Below are 26,629 nucleotides of genomic sequence, written 5' to 3'. Positions count from 1 at the left end.
GGGACCATCTCAAAGTGAGTTGTGGCGCTCCGGAGGGATCCTGATCTCAAACGACCGACACTGGCCTCACAAAGTAAAGCACATTTGCACACACCCACTCACAGGGCAGCCATCGCCTCTGCCTTTGCCAAGTGTTCATCAAATACCCACATGTGAAGCAGAGTGGACTAGATGGAGACAGAGACCTGGAGGCGCTGCCATCAAGGACAGAAGTCCAGGCATGAGGAAAAGTTTCTGGCACATAGAGCCGTGGACTGTATCATACAGAACACCATGGCCTCCGCGTGCCCAGACCAGAACTATACAGAATAAGAAAAAGAGGTGGTACCATTCAAGCCCTCTCCTCAGAAAGAAAATATCCTGGGGGAAATGTCCATATTCACTTAAAGATATAAGTGGCAGCCAGACACCTAGATCAGGAGACTCCACCCTGTTTAACGACCCTGTTGTGTGATTAGGTAGTTGAGACTATTTCTGATATTCTCAAGAAAAATATATTTTGTGACCTTGTTTTATTTAAATAGGTGTATTAAAAGAAGAACCGTCTATATTTATGGGAGATCAGACTACAGTTCACCTTAAAATATCTGTTTTTATAATGCTGTGAAGTCAAAATAATTTGCAGTAGCAGCAGTAGCATTTCCTTTGAATGAAAGAATAACTTGAGTCTTCATAGGTTAATGAGCAAATTACTCTCATGTAAAAATAATTGAGCCTGAGGAAAAAGGAAAAAATATGTTAAAAGGAAGAAAATAATGAGAAAGAGCTAATCATTTATAGAGGGCATGATGGGAGAGCTGAAACTCATGTACTTGAGCAGCAGGCAGCCCAGCAGCCAGTTGAGGACTAGGGATGCAGAAGACCAGACTATTCTCTGCTCTCTGGGAGTGTGTCCTCTTCAGAGACTATCACAAACACATGATCTGTCTCAATGATTATGCAGCATGCAGTATTTTGAATCACTTTAGGCTTCATTAGGTTGTAGTATCACATAAGTCATATTACACCATGCTTGGGAGAGGAGGCACTTATTTGTTCTTTTTCTAGGAGTTAAAATATGGGGGTTTTTTTGGCATCTTTCAAATCTGTAAATACAAAAGCTCAGAAAACATTAACTCAATCCATTTTGTCAAAATAAATCCTGGGCAAAACTATCATTGTATTATATATAGCAAGGTCAATATGAACCAACGATATTATCCCTCAAATCAGGATTTGGCTCCAAACAATTTGAGGTTTAAGAGCTAAGCTTGCATCACAAAATGAAAGGAGTGGACATTGTTTGAATGAAGGGAAAAACAAGGCTGGAGATGGCAGAATTTGGATAAGGCAGAGACAGTGACCACAGTCAGGGTATAAAAAAAGGTCCTGCCAATGCAGCCTACAGATCCCGCCTTAACCCTGAGTTCTAGTCAGCACCATTTGTAGGTGCCATCACACCTGGATATCCTGAAATGTTTCTCACATCCATAGAGTTGGTCTTCTTCCTCTTTCTTCTTAAGTGTCCTTCCCTGTGCACCCAGAAGGACTATTTTTCAAGACACAGCTCAATCAATGTTCCATTACAATTTTCTGAAAATAATTACCTCCCCCCTCTAAAATGTAAATTCACCACTTCCTCCTTTGTCTCACCTTTCTCCACTGTGTAATTACACTATCCTAACAAAACACCAGTTTTATTTTATTACACTTAGATGTCAATTCTCTTCCTGCCAGATTAAAACTCCTTGAGGAAACAATCACAAACAATAACAACAACAACAACAAAAAAAAATAAACTGAAGCAGTAATCAAGCTCTCCAAAAAACTAAAGTCCAGGACGAGATGGCTTCACAGGCAAGTTCTACCAAATATATAAAGAAATAATACCTATTCTGCTCATTTTTTTCAAAAAAATGAGAAAGGAGGAATACTCCCAAACATTTTATGAGACCAACATTATGCTAAAACCAAAATCAAACAAAGATGACACAAAAAAGAAAACTACAGACTAATCTCCTAATGAACACAGATGCTAAAATCCTCAATGAAATCTTAGCAAACCAAATTCAACAATCCATTAAAAGGATTATACATAATGACCAAGTGGGATTTATACCAGGAACACAAGGATGGTTCAACATCCAAAAATCAATCAATGCAATTCATCACATCAACCAAAAGTAAAGTAAAATCCATATGATCATATCAATAGATATTGAGTAAGCATTTGCTAATTCCACTTATGATGAAAACCCTTGAAAAACTGGAATGAACATATCTTAACATAATAAAAGGCATATATGACAAACCCATAGCTAATATCATTCTCAATGGTAAAATGTGAAAGTCTTTCAACTAAGATCTAGTTCAAGACAAGGATGTCCACTCTCATCACTACTATTCAACATAGCGTTAAATGTCCTAGATAGAGCAATTAGGCAAGAGACAGCTATAAAGGGAATCCAAATTGGGAAATAAGTAAAGCTATCACTATTTACAGATGATATGATAATATGCATAGTCAAAACCTAATTAAACTAGTTAAATTTCCACACAAAACTAATTAAACTAGTTCAGCAAAGTGGCAGACTACAAAATCAACACAAAATAATCAGTTGCCTTCCCATATGCAAACAGTGAACTAGAAGAAGAAATTAAGAAAGTCATCTCCTTTACCAATCTCACCACAAAATAGTAAATACCTAATAGTAAATACCTAATAAAGGAGATGAAGGAACTATAGAAGGGGTACTTTAAGACATTGTTAAAAGAAGCAGTAGAAGACACAGAGAAATGGAAATACACATCTTGTTCTTGGATTGGAAGGATCAACATTGTCATAATGGACATCCTGCCCAGAGCAATTTAAAGATTCAACATAATCCCAATAAAAGTCACAATGGCATTCTTCAAAGAACTCAAACATATTGGACATCCTGGCAATGAAATTTTTCTATATGTCTATATTCCATATATATATTCCACATATATATAAGATATATATCTATCTCTTATATTTTTCCCTGAAAAAATAAGAGAAAATTCTCCACTTCAAATGCATTGATCTAATACCCAAATTCATAGATAATGCTACTGATTCTCCCCACCACCTCAGAGGAATAGATAAAATTTCAGGAAATCCTTTAAGAATCTCCTAAAATTAGTCCTTTCTAATGACCTAAGTTCTTTGGTTGTGGATTGTCCATGTTTTTTCTCAAAGAATCTTTTGCTTATTACATTAGGGAATTGTAGGCAAGCTTAATTTCGAAGAAGTCATACTGTGCATTTACAAACTAGTTTTCAGCTTCATTGATGAGATTTTATAATCTTAATAAATTTATTGAAGTCTCGATATGTCTGATAAAGGTCCTAATGAGGCAACATCATGGAGTGAGTAGCATATTACAGTCTGAGTCTATCTTGTATTTACGGGTATTCTGAATACTGCTGCAGATATTCTGGTATAATGGGTGTCTTTAGTTAAATCCTCAGGACACTGGGCCTCCCTGGTGACGCAAGGGGTTAAGCACCGCACTATGAAGCAATCCCCGCCTCTGCAGCTCAAGCTCGATCCCCAGCAGGCCAGGAAGCAGCCCACATGGCACAGCAGACTTCTCCTGACTCACCCACTGCTCCCCTTAGCAGAGTATTTCAGTCAATCCGCCTGTTCTGTTCCCCACCCTGTCTCTGGTGAATCCTCTCACTCCCTGTACCTCTTGGCCTGTACCCCAGTTCTTGTATACATAAATAATCTTTAAAAAAATAAATAAAATAAAATAAATCCTCAGGATACTGTAAAATTTCCAGGCTTCAATTTCCTGTGAATGTTCAAGATCACCTAACAGCAGTGATGTGACCCGTGATGACAGTTAATAAAAAATTATGCTAATGAATTTATAATGTACAATTTCTCTAAGAGGTCTTTATTCTTGTAGGATATTTAGTTCTCTTTCTTATGCATTTAAATCAGTTGCTGTTATTATTTTATGAAACCCCCACTTGGAACTGGCATCTCTGAGCTGACCTGCAGACATTCTGAAGCTTGCTTCTCTGCTATTGGGCTGCCCCGTTGTTATACAAAGTCACGGAACTACGAGACGACCAGTGCTTCCACTAAGTCACTCTTAATTATTCTCCCAGCTATTGGTGAAGGTTACTAACCAAACTTTCCTTGATCTCTTTCAACTGTTATGTTTGTTTCAGAGAGACTGTTGAAAAATTATAATGACTGGGCAAGGCAGCATTTTTTCTTGAGTCTCCAAATTCAGAAATGCCTACTTCATCATCAGCTGCATTCTCATAAGGTTCTTCTTTATATCTGAGGATAGCAGTTTTCAGATATACATGATGAGAAGTGATGCTGGTGATATTTATCATTTCAATTATATTACAGATGGTGTAATGCCTTAATTGTACCAATTCCGTATCAGTGGACACAGAAAGAACTTCTTTTCAGTGACTCCCTCTTCTTTCTCCATCACAAAGAAAGGATATGTACATTGAATCTAGAGCAGGGCAGACCTCACATCAGCTATGTCAGCTACATACAAACCAAATATTTTAAGTGCAGGGTCTCAAAAGTTTCAGAGTGAATTTTATTCAATTGTTGGGTAAAATACATTATAAAGAATTTACACTTTCTATTTTCTTGAATTTTCTTTTGACTGAGACTCCACCCTTAATGCCAGAAAACCCACCTGGATAGGAAAAGGTAGATTTAGACTTTAAAGAGCAAATATCAAATAACTATGCTTTTTTTTAAGATGAAAAACACACCACGACTAGTCATACCTTAAAAACGTATATAACTATAAAAGCTCAGAGGAGCAATACACTAGCAGTATCACTGTTCCAGTTTTTATAACAATAATTCTAGAGACCATCAGAGGGTTGGAGAAAATTCAAACCCAGAAGTTGCCCAGCAAAGGGGAGAAAGCGTTTGGCTTTGCAGAGGTAGATTGGCATTAACTGATTTAGGGAGAGTAAACTTCAATCATGTAATACTGAGCAGGACTTTACTATAATTCAACTCTAATTGTATTCCATGCGAAAGTCAATTTTGTTTCCATTTCCACATTTGCTTTTCACCTAAGTTACAGCCTCTGTTCCCCAGTACTATACCCTCACTGCTGACATCTCTGTTCCCCGGCATTATACCCTCAGTGCTGACATCTCAACATGCTTTCTTTCACCCTCTACTTAAACTCTCTCGCAAACAATCTGTCCTCAAACACATGCTAAAAAAGACCTTCTTTCTTCTAAATGTGACTAATTGTTTAGCCTTCAATCACCAAGAGAAAGGCTGGTGGAGATTATTTGATGATGAGAAGCTTTTAGTCATTGATACAAAAGTCTTGGGAAAACTTCAAGAATTATTTTATTTTGTATCAGCTCATATGCATCTATCCTGTGACTGAAATAACTCTGAAACTTGGAGACAAGGTTTTATTTAGCCTATAAGGCAATTTCTTTCTTCCATATTCTCTAATCAAATTCTAAAATGTTTTACAGAAATATGCAGACCTACAATATCCCTCAGGATACATATTAAATGCAGAAAAATCTGATCTCTGAACTACTAACTCCAGTTAAATTTTTGAGTTCTGTATCAATTCTAGTCCTTAGTCTTCAAAAAAAAAAAAAAATTAGGATGAATCTAGTATTTAAGAAACATGAGTAAAATAATGGAATTTTCCCAAATGTATAAAACAGCTGCAAATACTGATGGGACACCTTAGTAGGTGTCACACACATGTATCCAGGCACTCATTTCTGAGCCTTCTTAAATAATCTACTATTTTACCAGAGCCAGGATTTTCTCCCTTTAATATAATAGCAAAATAGCAATTCAGCATGTTCCCAGAGTAAAAACAAGAATTGTGCTGATATTATATTTACAACCACATCTTCCCCGTGTTATTCTTTTATCTCTTCCTCTGCTCTGGGTCTTTTATCAGTCAGTCAGCTAAGGTCAGACTCACCTCAATGGCTCAGCACACCAGTCTTGTCTCCATTACATTTGGAGGCAGAAAATCTGAATCTTTACAATGCTGACCTTATTGTTTTACAAGCTATTGATTATGGCTATCAAGTTCCAACAGTTCATTGGGGTCAGTCTCTGGAAAAAGAAAAGGCAGAGAGAGAAGCCACATTCCTCTCCCTCTTCCGACTGAACTGACTTCTCCATTAGTTAGATTTTGCTGTAATTAGAATGAATCACTGCAAGACACGGCTCCTGTCTATTCTATGCTGCCACTCTTGATTCACCTAGATTTTTGGCCATACATCAGAGTGCACATCTGTATGTAATGAGGGATGTACAGAGTGGAAAGGGGAGGTCAGCGAGAAGTGAATGGGTCCTCTATAGGAATGATTATAGAGTTACTGACTCGCAAATAAATGGCATGTATCACAATCCACAACACTGAGGAAGTGTAAATCTCATATTTGACATACCCTTTGGCAAGAGATAGACTATATGAATCTTTTTCACAGTGCTAGGGCAGTTTTATACAAGGATACCCTGTCCTGACATAATTCTCAACCTCAAAATGCTTTTCTTATCTATTAGAATGTACTTTTTCTGCTGGTTTTTTCCCCATGCATTAGACCCTTAGTAAAATAATCATTAAACTGCCACAGTTTTCATCATATGCTTTTCTTTCTCCCAGATAACTTTCTTTCTAATCTTGTGATCCCTTTAATAAAACTATTATTTATTTAAAGTATTAATCCAGGCATGGTGGTAAGTGATTTACATAACTATCTTATTGAAACCTCAACAAATCCTAGGGTTATAATATTTTCTCTACTTCAATTGTGAGAAGGCAAAGTTTGATCAGACGCTTTGCTCACAAACGTTAAGTGGTAGAAACCAGACATTCACCAAGGAAGTAAGTTTCTGAGCCAGAGTTTAGCCACTTTCATGAAAGGAATTAAAGAATGAAGGCGCCAACTACCCTCTGACTAAGTGGGTGGCTGTCTCTTCGCCTCTTACTGGGAATACAAAGGTGAGTCTGTCCTTGTCCCTTAAGAATATCACAGAATAATAGGATGTGTCCAGATAGTTTCATTACAAGGACATAATATTAACAAAACAGCATTTATGCTCAGTATGTGCAAGGCACTGTTTGGAATGCTTCGCCTACCTTATTACTACAAACCTCACAATTCACCAAGGTAGGGACTACTGTTGTCCCTATTTCCATAGATAAGAAAAGCAAAACACAGAGGATTATACTTAGTTGCTTAGTCAAGGACAGTCAGCTATGAAGGGGTGGGTTTGAGATATAAAATAAAGTGGAAAGTGCCACAGACATTCAGATAATGAGCTTGATTTCGCTGATGAAAATGTTTCCCTTCAGTTAAGAAAAATCGGAGAACACGTCACGGCACAGATGGCATTTGATCTAGACCTTGAGCTCTAAGACGGAGTAACAGAATGAACTAAGACAAAGATTCAGGGAACTACAGGGCAGATACTGAGGACAGTGAAGACCCCAGAGGGAGCCAGCGCCAAGAGCAGTAATAAATAAAGTTCGTGTTATAGACCAGGCAGACGTTGATGCTCAGGGTATCTTTGAATTGGTGCTATTATATAGCATAAGGTAAACAAACTACAGGATTCAACTTGTAATTCACCTGTAAAAACCAGAGAACATGCTTTTAAAGAGACTCTGACACATATTTTCTGCATTAGCCTTGAATTTCAGTATATATTACAGCAACATGGCAGTTCAGTGTCTACCAGACACTGTCCCTGTCACTGGTAAGAACTCAGGACAGATTTTCTTACCTCATTTACATCATGCACAGCCTCAGTCAGGGTCTCAATTGACAAACAGGGTCCCAACTGGACCCTGTCTCCAGGGTCCCAGGAGACAAAACACAAATGGGCTGATTTGAGACAGGTGTGTTTTCCTACCTATCAAGAGACTCCTATATTACATCATGGGTGGAGTATAGGTTAAACAGGGGCTAATGCAGGCAACTGGGGCTAATATGGAGTCTTTTCTCCCGCAGGATAAAGGAATGAAGACAGGGAGATGTAAAGTACCAGAACGTGAGAAGCCAGGAGAGAAGGCACTATTTTTTTTTTCCACTGTTCATTTTTTTTTATTTTTTATTATTATTAATTTTTAATAATAAATTTTATTTTTATATTCCCCATACAATTGCAAACCCCCCATTCTGACCCTAATCCCTCCCCTCCCGCCCCCCACCCCCCAAAAAGTGTCTCTGGTTCATAGTTTTTTGTTGATTTTGATTTTCTCTTTCTTATAGTTATTCATTTTCCTGGTCCTTTATTTAAGTTTTCTAGATTCCTGCTATGAGTGAGACCATCCGGTATTTTTCTTTTTCTTTTTGGCTTATTTCGCTGAGCATGATCCCTTCCAGCGCCATCCATGTTGCTGCAAATTGCATGTGCTTATCTTTTTTGAATGCTGAGTAATATTCCATGGTGTATATGTACCACATCTTCTTGATCCAGTCATCTATTTTTGGGCATTTGGGCTGTTTCCAAAGCTTAGCTATTGTAAATAGTGCTGCTATAAACATAGGGGGGCAGGTGTTCTTTGGAATTGATGTTTCTGTGTCCTTTGGGTAAATACCTAGGAGTGGAATTGCTGGATCATATGGAAGCTCTATGTTTAGTAGGTCCAGAAATCTCCACACAGCTCTCCATAGTGGTTGGACCAGTTTGCACTCCCAACAGCAGTGCAGGAGAGTTCCTTTTTCTCCACAACCTCGCCAACATTTGTTGTTGCTAGTTTTTTTAATATGTGCCATTCTCACTGGTGTAAGATGGTATCTCATGGTAGTTTTGATTTGCATTTCCCTGATTACTAGTGATGTTGAACATTTTTCATATGCCTGTTTGCCATTTGCATTTCCTCTTCAGAGAAGTTTCTTTTTAGCTCTTGTGCCCATTTTTGGACTGGATTATTTTCTTTGTTGTTGTTGAGTCTCATCAGCTCTTTGTAGATTTTTGTGATCCGTCCTTTATCATTAGTGTTGTGTGCAAAAATGTTCTCCCAGTCGGTGGGGTTTCTCTTTGTTTTTGTTATTGTCTCTTTTGCTGTGCAGAAGCTCTTTAATTTGATGTAGTCCCAGCTGTTTATCTTTGCCTTCACTATCACTGCTTTGGGTGATGTGTCTGTAAAGATGTCTTTGATGTGCAAATCACATAGCGGTTCGCCTATATTTCCTTCTATATATTTTATGGTTTCAGGTCTTATGTCTAGTTCTTTAATCCATTTTGAGTTGATTTTTGTGTATGGTGTGAGGTAGTGGTCAAGCTTCATTCTTGTGCATGTAGCAACCCAGTTTTCCCAGCACCATTTATTGAACAAACTTTCTTTGCTCCAGTGCATATTCTTTGCTCCTTTGTCAAAGATTATTTGACCATAAATCTGTGGGTTTATTTCTGGATTTTCCATTCGATTCCATTGGTCTGTGTGTCTGTTCTGGTTCCAATACCATGCAGTTTTGATGATTATGGCTTTGTAGTATAGTTTGAAGTCTGGGAGTGTGATGCCTCCATTCCCTTCTTTTTCTTTCAGGAGAGCTTTGGCTATTCGGGGTTTTTTGTGATTCCATATGAATTTCATCAATAATTGTTCTATTTCTTTGAAGAATGACATTGAAATTTTGATTGGAATAGCACTGAATCTGTATATTGCTTTTGGTAGGATGGCCATTTTAATAATGTTTATTCTTCCAATCCATGAGCAGGGGATGTCTTTCCATTTCTTTGTGTCTTCTTCTATTTCTTTTAACAGTGTTTTATAGTTTTCTTTGTATAGGTCCTTTACCTCTTTTGTTAGATTTATTCCCAAATATTTGATTTTTTTTTGTTTCAATAATAAAAGGGATGGTTTTTTTGATTTCTTCTTCTTCAGATTTATTGTTTGTGTATAGGAAGGCTACTGACTTTTGCGTGTTGATTTTGTATCCTGCCACTTTACTGAATTGATTGATGAGTTGAATTAGTTTTTCTGTGGAGTTTTTGGGGTTCTCTATGTATATTATCATATCATCTGCAAATAGTGATAGTTTGACTTCTTCTTCCTAGCTCTGGCTAGGACTTCCAGTATTATATTGAAAAACAGTGGTGAGAGTGGACATCCTTGTCTTGTTCCAGATCTTAATGGAATTGCTTTCAGCTTTTCACCATTGAGAATGATACTGGCTGTTGGCTTGTCATAGATGGCCTTTATGATGTTGAGGTATGTTCCTTGTATCCCCAGAATTTCAAGGGCTTTTATCATGAATGGGTGTTGCACTTTGTCGAAAGCTTTCTCAGCATCTATTGATATTATCATATGGTTTTTATATTTCTTTTTGTTGATGTGTTGGATAACGTTGATTGATTTTTGGATGTTAAACCATCCTTGTGTCCCTGCAATGAATCCTACTTGGTCGTGGTGAATTATCTTATGGATACATTGTTGGATTCTGATAGCTAAAATTTTATTGAGGATTTTTGCATCAGTGTTCATTAGGGAGATTGGCCTGTAGTTTTCCTTTTTTTGTGTTGTCCTTGTTTGGTTTTGGTATTAGTGCAATGTTGGCTTCATAGAACGTGTTTGGTATTGTCCCTTCCTGAGAGAAGGCACTATTGAAGGCAGCAGTGACATTCCGTGAAGGGAAGCAGTTAGTGTGAGAAAACCTTAAAGGAAGTCAGGGAAGAGAAGTTTAATTTTCCTCCCACCCTTTAAACCTGTAGGGTGGGTGGATGCAACTTCTCATAGGATGAAGCCAACTGGAAGCCAGAGAACATGGACACCCTGTGTGCTGTGCACGCGCGTGAGCAGGGTAAGGAAGCGGAACAGGCACTGTGGGGGCACAAGGATGTCGCCTACTACACGCACATGCAAATGCACCTGCACATGTGTGATAACTGTCCATTTTTTAAGACTATATGGTTTCAATGAGCACTGACATGCAAAAAGAGGCCTCTGATTTGTGTTGACTCTTTTAGATTATTCTATGGGATCCCTTAAACTTGGGGACTTAGCAAATGACTTCTTACACTTTCAAAGTAAGTATGCACTCCAGATACTGTGACATTCAAACAGTTATCTTGCAAGTCTTGACTCAGACAAAGGAACCTCCAAGAGGAGGATTTTGATATTTATTTTAATGGTAGAAAGTTTTTGAAATAGGAAGACTTGCATTTAGGTCCATGGTTTGTAAACTTAATTACACCTTGAAATCACCTGGGAAGCTTTGACACAAGCTGATGTCTCCGAGCCACCCACAGAGATTTCGCTCTCTTTGACTGGGCTGGAGCTTGGGCAACAGACTACATATACTCCCGGAAGAGCACAATTTACAATCATGGCTTAAGTCACTGAGTCTATAATGTTGACTTACAGATGGTCTTTTTTCATCAGATTTTCTAACATGATTGTATTGTTCTATTAACTGTATATTACACTAGCCCTCTTCAAAATCAGTCATATGACACTGAGTCACTGAAAAAAGGAAAATTAATACATGAACCCTGCCACCTTCCCTTTAGCTTTACTCCAAGTCAACATCACCTGAATGAAGCATTATACATGGAGTGCCCACAACTTGCTCTGAAGTTGCCAAGGAAACAAGTTAAGGCATTAACATGTTTGTACTACTAGAATCATAGTTGGAGTGTAAGAAGGAATTACAAACGTAAAAATGCTGAGGAGACTGGCAGGCAGAAAGAAAAGAGCAGGGCTTTAATATCTGAAAACCCAAGGTACTAATTCTGACACTAGCTCTTTCTGGCTTGCTATTCAAAAGGGCGGTCCATAGAACAGCCAGCATCATTAGCGCCACCTGGGAGTTTATTAGAAATGCAAATTCTCAGACCCCACCCCAGACCTGCTACTCAGAGTCTACATTTTAATAAGACCTCTGGGTGATCTGCACACCTGACAATTTGAAAGGCACTGATGTGCTGGGTGTGGAATGTATTCATTAGGATTATGTTGAACAACATGTGGAAATGTGCAAAATAATGGTTGTTTAAACATTACGAAAGGTCATATTTCTCTTTCATTCAAAAGAGCTCCAGAGGTAGATGGACCCAAGTTGATATGTTCTGAAGTATAGAATCTACACTGGCAGGATTTTTCAAATCTTAGCAATGCTTTTCTCCTCAAAATCTAAGGAGGCTGTGGGAGCATCAGACATTCTATGCATGCTGCTGCCAGCAGAAAGAAGAAACTACAGGGGGAGAGAAGAGAGGGTAGAGAAATACTTTCACCATCAAGGGAAGTTCCTCAGGAGGCACACATATTTGCTTCGATCTCATTATCCAGAACGTAACTGCATGGTAACCTCTAGCAGTAAAGAATGCTTTAAAAGTAGGCCTCATTCGGGCCTCCCCTGGTGGCGCAGCGGTTGAGGGCCGGGCTGTGAAGCTGCCCGCAGCCTCTGCAGTGCTGGCTCTATCCCAGGTCACCGGTGAGGGTCCCACATGGTGCGCAGACCTCTCCTGCCTCCCGCTGCTCCCCTCAGCGGTGTATTTCGTCAGTCTGCCTGTTCTGTTCCCTGCTCTGGCTCTGGTGAATTCTCTCACCCTCCCGCGCTTCTGATTATACCCAGTGCTTGTATAAATAAATAAATAAATCTTTAAAAAAAAAAAAAGTAGGCCTCATTTCAGGTATTTTTATAAGCAGCTAAGAGTCAGGAGGGTTTATCATTGATGAGGTAGGAAAGAGTGAACACTGGGAAACAACCAACATTTTCTGTAATGGGAGTCTAGGACCGATCCCTGAATTTCATATTCCTCTATGTGAAATGGGAATAGCAACAGCCACATAACAAAGTGACCACGAAGAATGGAATGGGATGAATGTGTACTGTCCTGAACATAGTAAAGACTCTAGAAGTAATAGCCCTTATTACTTAGAAAGAATGCTTTCAGAGCTCAGTCTTTATATAATGCATAATGGCAGCCAAAAATTAATGGGTAATCATTAAATGTTATTGCAAATATCAAATTTTTTAGAAAGTTCAGCTACAGGGCCCCCCTGGTGGCACAGGCAGTTGAGCGCTGCACTGTGAAGCTGTCTGCAACCTCTGCAGCGCGGTTTCAATCCCAGCCCACCAGCGAGAATCCCACATGGCGAAGCAGACCTCTCCTGTCTCGCCCACTGCTCCCCTCAGCAGTATATTTCAGTCAGTCTGCCTGTTCTGTTCCCCGCTCTGTCTCTGGTGAATCCTCTCACCCTCCCGCGCATCTGGCCTGTACCCCGGTTCTTGTATAAATAAATGAATCTTAAAAAAAAAAGTTCAGCTACAAGCAGACCAAATGGAAGTTCTAGTGACTACTGTGGCATTTCCCCTGAACTGTACAATGGTAGTCCCATCTGGTATATCTTATCATTCCTCTCTGAGGTTCCATAGATAAGATAAAGGAGCATAGCACAAGAGCTAAGAGTGAAACTCTGCAGTCAGCCTGAGTTTGAATTTTACTCCATTATCTTATCGCTGTGCAGTTTTTGTCAAGTCACCTCTTTGCTTCTGTAAGGCTAAAATAATAGTACCCACTCCACAGAGTTATTACAAGGATTACCTGAATTAATGAGTAAAAGTGCTTTGAAAAGTGCCTAGTCCATAATAAGAGTTAAATAAGTGTTAGCTATTATTATAAACCATGCAACTTGAGAGGATTGTATACTAGGAAAAAGTCTTTCTCCTACAGGACTTTTCTCTTAATAATGCATCAGTTTACCAACTAGGATTTAGTTAACATGCAAAGGTCATTCATACAGCTAATTCTTGGCTTTGGAAAGTATATGGAAAAAGTCAATCAATACACAATTAAAATGAAAAGGAATTAAAGTTTTCATATTCACATTGCCATCTCTCTGAGGAGCCTTCTTGATAAATACTCACTGATACTGCAATCGATAAAGGGAAAGATTTGAAGAAAACACCTCCCTAGAAACAGGCAGCAAAAGAGGAGAAAGTTTATGTAAGTCCTCCAGGATATAAAATAATAAAGTAAATTTCTGATCAAATATTTAGTTGAATGAAGGTGCTTCAAAAATCGCCTTGGTTATAACCAGTTGAAGGTTTTCCCTTTGACAAGGGACAAGTGCCCCCCCCCATTTGCATTCCTGTGGTTTATACTGCTCTTACCTAATGAGATATAGAACACCTTCTAAACACTGACACCTTAGAGGCATGCTTCACTCAGCATGAAGGTTTGAGACATCAAGGATACCTTGAGTATCCTCTGATTCCAACAACTTGTCAGACAAATTAGCACCTTCTCAACCAAGGGTAAAATTGAGTTTCACATTTCTCCCTGGTGGGGGAAAAAGAATGAAGGAGAAAATCACTCTGGTTTAATATTTCCTTTGTTAAGACAAATACAGAGAGCCTTATCATCTCTGTATGGCTCTCCCTGACCTCCTGATTTTTAATTCATTGGTTTTAAATGATCCTTGACAGTTGAGATCCTTTTGTCAACTCCTATGTGCTTACGCAGAAGACAGACATTCTGGCTTTTATTAGTCAAGCCAGTTCTTTTTGTGTGCAGTTAACAAGCTAGTCTTAAAGAAAAATTAAAATTGGGCTTATATATGAGGAGAAAAAAATAAAATAATCATATATAAGGTCACCCTTTAAGATGTTACATATGGCCAGTTTTTAAAAATTGCATAGGCATTTAAAAATTCTGTTACTCATATTTGTGGGCTGAGTTAACTACTCAAGGCATAGGAGGATAAATGTAACAATTTTAATAGTTCACCAGGAAGCTGGAGAGAAATGCTACCTTGTAATTCTACACAAAGTTTACCTTGTACATCCCTGTCTTTTGCTAAAAATAACTTATTATTTTGTAAAATGAAATGAAATACATGCACAATGTTTTGAAAGTATTTTGTTTGTTATTATCATACAGTAAAACAAGATTTATCTTTTTATTCTAGCCATTAATCTTATAGAACCACTAAGATAGAAAATTTTCAGGAAACTTCCCCTACACTCACCCCAAAAGGAACCTCTTCTGTAATCAAACTCATACTTGGCAATGGAATAGATGTACATTGAGAAAACAAAATGGGTGTAAGCAGGGAGGGCCTGCAAGGGGGTCTTTATCTGACATACTGATCAGCCAGCTCGCACTGGGGGAAGAGGAGTTGCCGTCAGAAAACTAGAATCTATCCTTAGAAAAACACTGCAGTGGAACCCAGAAAAGGGAGGGAAACAGGCAAAATGCTGAAGACACAAGATGAGGATGTTTGAAAAGAGTCATAGAAACAGAACTGAAGGACATCTGAGATCATCTCCTCTGGCGCCCTCATTTTTCAGAAAACAGGAACCTAGAACCCCAAAGTGACTTTTTCATGGTCACGTTGTCACTGTCATTCCCGAACAATGTGTTTTCAATTTTCAGCAATGCTTCTGGGATGGGCAGCAACAGGGAGCCCAGGCATAGTCCCAGCAACGACACCATGTGGATATCAACAGTCGGTGCTCCGGACCACAGAGCAGGACAGGCAAGGGGAACAGCAGCAGAGGTGGGATCCTCACTGGGGAGCAAGATGGGGGAAACCACTGTGGGCCCAGCAGCCTCTGGGCCACCTAGCAGCCGATAGAAGGACACGTTTCACTTAGACCTGGCTTTTTCAGTAAAAGTGTAAGCTCTCTGAGTTGGGCACCATGCTTCTCAGAATATTAATAAGCTCAGTATTAGGCATACAAGTGGCACAAATTCCAATTGCTTGGATTTAGAATGAGAATTTTAAAAAAAATTGAAGAAGGGCCTCCCTAGTGGTGCAAGAGGTTAAGTCTCAGTGCTGTGAACACAGCCACTGCAGCACGTGTTTGATCCCTGGCCAGGGAGCTGACCCAAATGGCTCAGCAGACTTCGCCTGTCTTGCCAGCTGCTCCCCTCAACAGTGTATTTCAGTAGATCCTCCTGTTCTGCTCCCCATGCTGTCTCCGGTGAATCCTCTCATAGCCTACACCTCTGGCCTGCACCCCTGCTCTTGTATGCATAAATAAATCTTTGAAAACAAAATTTGAATAAACAAAACCCAATTTTGAATAGAGAGGGCTCATGTAGTGATATTGAACTCATATCAAAATAGTTTAAAAATAGGAGGCAATTCTAAGTGGGCTTCTGATGCAGCTGACCAAGGGAAGTGATAGCCTGACAAAATGTTTCCAATATAAAACTTCCCACTATAATGGGTGAGAAGGGAACGGGCCTGGGGAAATTCTTTTACATTCTGCTCTACCTGGAACAGGTATATCAGTGCAGTAATTTGAATTCACAACCAGCAGACCTGGTCGTGTTTTTTTTAAGATTTATTTATTTATTTATACAAGCACTGGGTACAGTCAGAAGCGCGGGAGGGTGAGAGAATTCACCAGAGCCAGAGCGGGTAGCAGAACGGCAGACAGAAGGAGGACACTGCTGAGGGGGGAGCGGGCGCAGCAAGAGAGGTCTGCGTGCCACGTGGGACCCTCGCCGGTAGCCGGGGATCAAACCAGCACTGCAGAGGCTACGGGCAGCCCCGCAGCCCAGCGTTCAACCGCTGCGCCACTGGGGAGGCCCAGACCTGGTCATTTTTATGGAACTAGTCTACTAATTTTATAACAGCACTACACTCAAAAAAAAAAAATACCTAGGTGGTACAATGATCTTAAAAGTCATTATCCAACAAGTAAGCATAAGGTTTAATCCCAGATGGGAGCCTGGAGCTGAAAAAGGACACTAGTGAGATAATCAGCAAATTTAAACAGGATATAAAGATGACTTAATAAAATTAAACTGATGTGATTCCCCTAATTTTGATCTTTGCATTAGGCTTACATAAGTTAACATTTGGAGAAGTTGGGTAAAAGGTATATATTGATATATACAGGAGTTCTTTGTACCATTTTTGCAACCTTCTTGTAAGTCTAAATTGTTTTCAAAATAATAAGATAAAACTTTTCAAAATTAAATCATGAAGTCACAGGTATTTTAAGTAACCACATTCGGCATAACTTAGCCTACTCTTAGGTCTCTTCAAGGCTGTCAGCTCCACTAGGCAAACAGCTGAATAAATTCATCATTAATTGTTTTTCTAAGTTTGCCTTCCAATGTGCTGAAGCAGGCATATGTAAGCTTTGTCCACATCCAAGCCTGTGAAAGGGAAGAAAAAGCTAAGATGGGATGTGACTATGATACCACAGTAATCAAACAGCTGCCAGAAGTGTGCAGCATTTGAACAGCAGAGCAGCCCCCTTTTTCTAAATTTTGCACATCCTAAGTAATTGCAAATAAAAATCCTACAGTGATGTGAAATTTCCAACTGGATTGCAAAATGTTCTTAGTGGAAAACCAACTAAGGAGAATCATAACAGAAATAGAGATACTTTCTCTGTTGCCTTCTTAGCTGCCCGCCCTCTCTATGCATGCCAGTCACACCAGAAACCAGGATGCTCACCTTCTCTGTGGTTCAGATAATCTCATGCCATTCTGTTAATTATATCTTATAAACCAACACTCAAACAGCATGAACCTCCTTCCTTTTTTTTGCATGTTTCTAGGATGAAATAAATTAGTGGTGACCTGAGAGCAATACTTGAGCCCCTCTTCCTGGCTCCTGACAGTTCTGGAGGGCAGAAGGCAGTGTTTTACAGCTCCTGCACTATTGACATAACAGCTCATCAGATCTCAATGTTACAACTCGCAGTCTGCTCCTAACTCTGGCCAGAAACTCTTGGGTAATGTCACGTCTTATAAAGAACAACAAGAGGTTATCTGTTAACTAGATGAAGAAATACAGCCTCTTAAACAGTGGGTCCATAAATGTGCTATTTTGACCCAACCAGTGCTGTAAATGTCTATCCAGTAACAGAGTAGACTGGCCAACAGCCAATCTTAGAAAAGCAAAGAATCAGAGGCGTCTTCTAAGTGAAAATTTAGCAAAGGCAAATTATCTTTTCAGTTGTCTGTCCTATCATGATTTAGATGTGTTGGGTAGAGCGGGCGGAGATTATGTTTTGAGAAAGGAAAGTGAGCAGGCAAAGTCGCAGGGTCAAGGACTACCAAATGCCAGCAGTGTTACAGAATGGTTTGGGGTTCTCACTAGACGCAGATAATATAGTAAATCCTTTGCACACAACTGCACTGGTCTATAAGAGATGAAGCAACGAGTAAATCAAAAAATAAAAAGATTTGTCTTTGAGGAGCCTATCAGACCCTTTCTGCTGCAGTCTTCCCAGAATGTCACTTCCCTGCAGAAGACTTGCTTTTTGTTCCCAGAGAACCCTGTCCAGGTCCAAACCAAAAAGGACCTGGTAACTGCATTTACCTTCCTGCCCGTATCTCTTGAAACCAAGATGTTAACTCTTCCAAGTGTGTTATGTTAAACTTTTAATTCTGTGGACTGGAAAGTTTTGCTTTATCTAGAAAGGACTGTGGGAAGGGGAAGTAGTATGCCGAGAATCAAGGCACTCTTTTCTAACTGAAAAATGCAAAATAGACACACTTTGCTCCCTTCAGGGAACCAGAGGAGCTAAATCAGAAAGTAAGTCACCCTGAATTCTTTTCTGGAACAAATCTTTTTTTTTTTTTTTCCTAAAGATTTAGTCTCTTATACAAGCACTGGGGTACAGGCCAGAGGTGCGGGAGGACAAGAGAATTTACCAGAGACAGAGCGGGGAGCAGAACAGGCAGAAGGACCAAAGTACACTGCTGAGGGGAGCATCGGGCGAGACAGAAGTCTGCTGCAACATGCGGGAATCTCCCTGCCCAGCCGGGAATCGAATTGTTTTGCTGCAGAGGCTGTGCACAGCTCCACAGCACTGCACTCAACCCGCTGAGCCACTGGGGAGGACCTGGAACAAATCTTAACTCTCCCTTCCACCCTCATGCCCACCCATTTTCCAGCTCACCTTCTGTGGTTCCATCCTGGCTGGAGACTTTGTTCTTCCTTCATCTTCACACATTATCATACCTCTCTCCCTCTGCTCCAAGTGCGCCAGCACCCAGGATATCTGTAGATTAAGTGGCAAAGAAGAAAAGAGGAATCTGAGACCTGCTGAGAAGACCTCTTATTTGGGGCAGAGGTTCTTGAGATATGTAAGCTAGAGACAGAAAGAAATCACACCTTTACCTTTATACCTGGGGGCAGGGCAGGGAGGAGACGAATTCAACCCTTAAATCATAAAAAAATAAAAAGTGGTTGAGGTCAAAGTAATCTATTGTGCAAGAAGAATATAAAAATTTCACATTAAAAAAATAAAAACATATGGGTGTGCCCAAGTGGTGTTTATGGCAGAGGAGAGGATGAAATCGAGTAAGTTCTTTGGAGAACTTTATTGATCATGAAGAGAAAATAATACAATGGAAATCCGACTATGTAAATTTTTTGTAATTATACTACTACCTTTTTAAAGAATTATGGAAATTATTTCATTCAACTTCCTATCCACAGGGGAAAAATCTTAATTTCTAATGAAAAGCATTTCTTTCCAGACTCAGGAGAAAGGTGTGACTCTTTACTGGTTGTGTATTTTCAGGCAACAGTTTGTCCTCATTGGACCTGAGACAGTTAGGGTTATCTGAATGCAGCCAGCCCCCAAGACTCCATGTGGGGTGCACACAGTTTGCAATCTCTGCTTATTTATAAAGTTGTACAATGGTACTTATAAATTTCACTCAATTTATTTTAGACAACATAAACTTTAGTTTTGAGCAAGAATAAGATCTTCATAGTTAAAGATTCATTACTTTGAGTATTAATATCTGCTCTCTTAGCAAAATTCAAAATCAAACCAAAACAAAAATCCTATATTGGGGACAATGCTGTCTTTTTTTAAAAAAGATTGATTTATTTATGCATACAAGAGCCGGGCACAGGCAGAGATGCGGGGGGTAAGAGGATCGACCAGAGACAGAGCAGGGAACAGAACAGGCAGACTGACTGAAATACACTGCTGAGGGGAGCAGCCGGCAAGTCTGGAGAGGTCTGCTGCACCATGTAGGTTTCTCCCTGGCCAGTCAGGGATCGAACTCATGCTGCAGAGTCTGTGGATTGCTTCATAGTGCAGCACTTAACCCCTTGTGCCACCAGGGAGGCTCTGACAATGCTGTCTTATTGAAGCATGTTAATGGCATAGGGTCACTATAGTAAGTGACTAAGTTCATATTTCAGGAGAGACCACGCAGCTCTTGGAGAGCCCCTCCTGTGGCCCTGTAAGTTTGTGAGTTTTCACCCAGCACTTTGAGGTCACCAACCTAAAGTCTCTCCTCTTCTGTTTCCCATCTGCCAACGCGCATTAAATAAGGAGGGGTCACTGCTCAGCCCAAAACCAAAAATTTAAAAAGACACAATCGGCTATAGGAACGGGTATCCTTTGTGGCAGTGTGCTGGCAGCCGGCTCAAGAAGGCGAAGAGAAAGAAGCACAGAGAAGTCTGTGTGCGTGAGGCCTCTGTGAGCCACAACGCAGTTTCTCCAATTCTAACTGAGCAAGTCCACTTAAACATGACCATCTCAAACAGGGTAGGATGCTAATTAATTCATTTGTTGATTTAATCCAAAAAAAGGGGGATTTTTATTTCTTAGCCTCAGGCCTAGACTCTCAGAAGGCTGTTCATCCTGCATAATGATTTCATATGAATTTCTTTTTTTTTTTTTTTCGGGCGACTTTAAAACAGCTACATGGCCGATTTATATTAGTCACCTCTGAGCAGTCTCAGACCTGTTTCCGTCTGTAAATAGGTATCTCTTCTCGTTCTTCTTTCCTTTGTCTTACCTCCTGGATGAAGAAGTTGAGAATTCTACCACAAAGGGTTAATGTTATTGGCCTTTGTGATCTTTTTTATGGGTCTGTTGCTGGTAACTTAATACACATTATTGTACAACCAAAGTCAAAAAATTTTACTGCACTTATAAATCTAAAATTAAATTGGGTCGATAAAGGAAAATAAAGCTTACTTGCATTTATATTATTTGAAAATAACCTAATGTTCCAGCTGCTTCCTTTTGATTATTCTATCTATCTCAGGAGGAAAGTTGCACATCAGCTAATGAGGGAGGATTTCTGAGATATTAGCCTGTATTCTTTTTTCCCAGCCTTTTCTCTTTTACCTTCCAGCACTGGGGACCCAGTGTTCTTTATCCTAGAGAAGGGATAGGACAGGCAACAGGTGAAAAAGTAAAACCTGGGAAGATGTATGTCATTAAAAAGTATTCAGTTTTAGGGAAACCTAGGGAACTAGAATTGGCTGTTTATATTTACATAAATGAACTTAAAAATTTAGTTCCTCAGGGTCTCCCTGGTGGCCTAAAGATTAAGTCTCAGCACTATGAAGCTATCAGCAGCCACTGCAGCACGAGTTCAATCCCCAGCCAGGGAGCTGACCCACCTGGCGCAGCAGACCTCTCCGGTCTTTCCCGCTGCTCCCCTCAGCAGTGTATTTCAGTCAGTCCTCCTGTTATGCTCCCCACTCTGTCTCTGGTGAATCCTCTCACCACCACCACTCCCCCACCTCTGACCTACACCTAGTTCTTCTACTCAAAACAAAAAAAAAAAAAAAATCAGTTCTTCAACCACACTAACCACGTTTCAAAAGCTCGGCAGTAACACATGGCTGTTGGGAATCTGTGATGGAAAGCAGCACTAATATAGGACATTTCCTTCACCACACAGCTATACTGGAGAGTGCTGGACTACAGCAAAGACAAAACATTTATCAGAAGTAGAAGGTGAGATAAGCAGAGTTCATCCTCCAATAAACTATCCACTTCTGTCTTGAAGACAGCAGGAAAAAGAGATTCACATCCCCACCTTCATTCAATAACCACCCTTAAAACAATCACAAAAATGAGAAGTTGAAATGTAACTGCCAATGTTGGAGAAACTACATTGTAACCCCAAACCACAGCATAGGAAGAGTCAGAAGGACCTAAAATAGGAAAAGACACTGGTGGCCGCAAATGTCTGAGAAAAAGAGTAGTTGTCAAGGGGTGAATGATCAAGGCCAAAGCGTGAGTCCAGTGAGCTCTTTTCTTGATTGCAAATCTGGGGCCCGGTGAGCAGACTTCCTAAGGAAACGTTTGGCACGTGGCGAGCAGAGGAGCGGCTAAGCAAAGAATACAGTGATGCTTAGTTTTCATTAAAAGCCATCTGCCAGCAGGCAGGGTGTGAGGAGAGGAACTCGGGTGACAACAAACAGGTCACCGCGGATGTTTCAGTGGGAAGGAAGTTTCAAACAACTTAGTCACATAAAGTTGTGCCATGCAGAAACTTCCTAAGAACAGGAAACCACTCTAGGCTATTCCCCACAAACCTACAAAGAGCTGGCCCAAAAAAGAACTCATTTCAAGATTAACATGACAACTAATAATAATAGTAAGTTATAATAATAAGTACCTTTCTGCTTGCTAGAAGGGATGCTGCCTGATTCATAAATCATTTAATAAAACCTATTGGATCTAAAATTAAAAATAATGATGACGGTAGAATAAGCACAATATCTATACACAGACAATACAAGAAGGGAAAAGGAAAGGAAAGGAAAAACAAATTATGCTAAAAGAAAATTCACTAGAAAAATATTGCCATGTCACAGATAAAAATTGGGACCCAATGTACTTTTATAAACTAAATAATAAAATAAGAACTAAGCAAGGCTCAGAGGAGACAGAGCAAGAAGAGCAGCTAGAGTTCAGAAAAAAGTGGAAGCAAAAAAATTCATCAGGTAAATGAAAGTCCTGATGGAAATGAACAGAAGAATTTGCACTGCATAAAACATGGAAGGAGACAAGAAGACATAAATTTCCTTAAAAGTGAGCAAAATTGGGCCTCCCTGGTGGCGCAGGCAGCTGAGCACTGACTGCACTGTGAAGCTGTCTGCAGCCTCTGCAGTGCAGGTTTGATCCCAGCCGGCTGGCGAGAATCCCATATGGCACAGCAGACCTCTCCTGTCTCGCCCGCTGTTCCCCTCAGCAGTGTATTTCAGTCAGTCTGCCTGTTCTCTTCCCCACTCTGTCTCTGGTGGATCCTCTCACCCTCTCACGCATCTGGCCTGTACCCTGGTTCTTGTACAAAAATAATTAATCTTTTAAAAAAAAGTGAGCAAAATTAATGCTCACTTTTTAAATGAAAATGAACAGATGGTTTAAAAGGAATGAGGGAAAATAGTAGGTATGAATGACAAACAGGAAAGATAAACTGTACATAATTTATGCAACCAATAGAGAATGAGTCAAATAGAAAGGGAAAAAAATGCCAAAACTGCGTAATTCAAGAAAATATTCCTAGGCTCAAGAAAAAATGATTATTGGGAAAATAGCATTATTTTATGAATAATACAAGGGTACTGAATGAGAACATACATCTGAAGAGTGTGAGCCTATACCTCTGAATCACATACATTGTTGTACATCAACATCATCTCAATAAAAATAGGGGTACTGGATAACCTTTAAAGCAGGACAAAGCAACCAAAATCATCACCACCCCACTCACTCCCTTGGGTTTCTTTCTCAGTGCGCTCTGACTGACTGCCAACCTCCAGTGCCCATGGCATCTCCACTTGTGGAAGGTTTCTCTGTCCATGCACAAGGCGAGTCAAAAGACCAGTGGAAGGTTTTGACTCCACTTGTGGAAGGTTTCTCTGTCCATGCACAAGGCGAGTCAAAAGACCAGTGGATGAATATTCATTATTAACAAGGTGCTTTCTTTGTAATGATTAGTAACTATATCTTAATTAAAGGGAAAGGTAATGAATATAAAAATTAAGCAGCAAGCACATGTCTCGCGAATACCAGGAAAGGGTTCCACTGACACTATTTTCCAGGAAAGGATAAGCAAACAGGTTCTAGGTCATAGCCTGCCCTTACATCCCTGGAGAATTTGCAAGAACTGTCCTGGGAAATTTTATGGGCAAAGCTGGGTGTAAGTCCTGGGAGAAAAGGACTCATCAGTTTCTTGCGGCCAATCTTTGATTCTCAGAAGAGGGCAGATCATAACAAACAGTACTGAGCAGTGAAATGAATGCCTTCAGTTTACCCAGGTTGTAGGAGTGGAACACAAGAGAGTGTGACTTGTTTTCCCAGATGTCAAGATTTATGAAGCAGCAGTATAAAGGCAATGTGATACTGGAGCAAGAAGAGATGAAAAGGCCAGAGCAACCAACAGGAAAAACCAGACACAGATACAGACACACATATAATATAAATGGATACTTGATTCATTATAAATTAGTACTACAGAGCAATGTAGTATCTTTGATTAATGGCACTGCTTCAATTAGAGATTCATATGGAAAACAATTAACATTTGGCAGGTAATAGCAAACCGTATATTCTTTAAAATGCAATTTCAGGGCCTCCCTGGTGGCACAAGGGGTTAAGACGCAACCTACGAAGCTGTCTGCAGTCACTGCAGCATGAATTCGATCCCCAGCCAGGGAGCTATCCACCTGGCGCAGTAGACCACTCCTGACTCGCCTGCTGCTTTCCTCAGCAGTGTATTTTAGTCAGTCTGCCTGTTCTGTTTCCAACTCTGTCTCTAATGAATCCTCTCACCCCCTATCTCTGGCCTATACCCTAGTTCTTGTACACATAAATAAATAATTTTTTTAAAAAATTAAAAAATGAAATGCAATTTTGGATGGGTTGTAGGCTTAATTTCCGGGGTAAAATAGGGGTTTAAAGATGTAGAATAATTTGAAGATTCTCGAGTAGAGAAAGATTTATTTTCCAATTGAGGTAACATCAGTCTACAATCCTGTCTATATTCTAGGAGGACAAGTTCACACCTCTTCAAATGTATGTTACCACATCATGTTGCTGTTTATGGCCGATGTACTCTACAGTATCTACTGTAAGTTTTCAAAATGCGTGGATGACTAATAAGCCCTGTGTAGTGGATGCCACTTGTGATTTATGAGTTTTGCTCCCAGGTGACTGGCTGACCCATTTTGGGGGACTCCCGCTGACAAAGAAATGTTAGTTCTCTGCTGTGACTTCTGAAAGAACCTGGCGCTCAGCATTTCTGAGCTGCTTACAGATTCTACATCTGATTGGGCCTGAGCTTCCCACATTTAAGTAGGATTTGACTTTCTCAGGTCTGTCAAGTCAGTTGTCACTCAAACCTCTGCTCTCCAGCATTTACATGTTCTACCTTCTCCCATTTCCATCATCTTGGGTTATATATTTTTTAAATCTCTTTACTGTATTTCCATGGAGGTTTCAAAAGAAATAAAGTTAGATGCATATATTCAGCCTGTTGTCTTTTCAGAGAAGGAGGTTTGGTCTCTAAATCTCTAAAATGAACATCCAAATAACACTCTCCTGGGGTTCGACTGACTAGTAAAAGAGATTTATAGATTTAAAGCAACCAGCATCTTACCCTGTAGCTATTAAAACAGAAGGACTTAAATTCAGGTGAAACCACACCTCTACCCCCCACCCTAGGAACATCATGGAAATTCAATCAAGGGTAGACTTCAGGTGTGGATTATTCAGATATGGAGCTTCTTCTGGGTGTGAGGCACCCTTAGTCCATGATGAGAAAATATAATTGACTACAGGAACCCTGAGGATACTTAGAAAAAAAGCATCAAACTTTCACTTGAAAGACACTATTAAAACAGGACACACATTCATAATCAGTTGTGTATATGGGGAGATATTGGGGTTTGAATAGGGCAATATTAGAATGTGGCCTATCGGCCTGACTCCTGAAATTTAAGTAGTAAAAGCAGATCACAGTTCCCTGTTAATTAGGACCACCTACAGTGTTGGAAACCTTTTTGGATGATCAAAGAGGAGGCATACTTAACCCAGGAGATGTTGACAAGCTCTTCAGCTTGTTAGCATAATATGACTTCGACTAAGCGCTTGATGTACAAGCTCTTTTATGCTCTGCCATAGTTTGGGTTTAATAGTTTTTGAAGTGATATGCTTTATATAAACAATGAAAGTTAAGAGGGAATTTGATTTACGCTGGTGCCTATCTACATATCATTTAATATTGAATGTATTTTTGTAATATTCCCTCCTACTACAAGAATTATAAAATACTTTAACATGTAAGAATGTTATTTACTTTTTTGAAATGCACCCATAAAAATCTAAAATGGACTGATTCATCTATTTCCCCCCGATCTGCATCACAACTGAAACACTGGTCCCTAATATTAAACTTCAGGGAATTGCAAAAAATGCTCTCTAGGTAAGGGGTCTCAGACCAGTAACTTTCTGCATTTGAGAAAAATTTTTTGAAAGCCCCTGGTCTGTATCAGTATTCTGTGTGGCATAAGAGAAAGACCATTTCCTTTGGATCAGATAAGCATGGGTTTATCTCCACACTCCACCACTTATTATCTGTGTGCTCTGGAGAATAAAGGCCATAATGCGAACTTTTGGAATTGTTTGAAGGCATGAAAAAGAAAACGTTAGTATTTTATTTGGGTCCTCCATAATTTGTAGCTCTTACTAATAAATATACTTTTTTCTCTTAAACTAAAACTAAAACTCCTTTGGAAAAGTATTGACATATTGGTAGAAAAAGAAATACAGAGCATTCAAAATAAATGTATGTAGAGTATCATTAAAATGGTTGCCCTTCGTACAAGCCACTACATGTATCAGGCAATTCAATTCACTTTGTAAACAAACGTCTATTGGGCAC

General features: G+C 39.7%; 1 long non-coding RNA gene across 4 annotated transcripts in view; it reads right to left on the bottom strand.

Annotated features, from left to right (window-relative positions):
* Positions 1-26,629, bottom strand: part of LOC129144969 (uncharacterized) — a 264,783-nt gene that overhangs the window by 136,396 nt on the left and 101,758 nt on the right. For 3 of the 4 annotated variants that reach the window (XR_008549872.1, XR_008549874.1, XR_008549875.1), the window contains one exon: positions 18,877-18,978. This is a non-coding gene — a long non-coding RNA (uncharacterized LOC129144969). Of the gene's footprint in view, positions 1-515; positions 716-18,876; positions 18,979-26,629 lie in introns of those variants that run through there. The other variant, XR_008549873.1, reaches the window with a different exon arrangement.

This window comes from Talpa occidentalis, unplaced genomic scaffold (assembly GCF_014898055.3).
Source record: "Talpa occidentalis isolate TD23 unplaced genomic scaffold, MPIMG_talOcc4v2.1 talOcc4.8, whole genome shotgun sequence".
NCBI classification, from domain to species: Eukaryota; Metazoa; Chordata; class Mammalia; order Eulipotyphla; family Talpidae; genus Talpa; species Talpa occidentalis.
The sequence above is the reverse complement of the archived record's forward strand: the minus strand, read 5'-3'. Positions and strand labels throughout refer to the sequence as shown.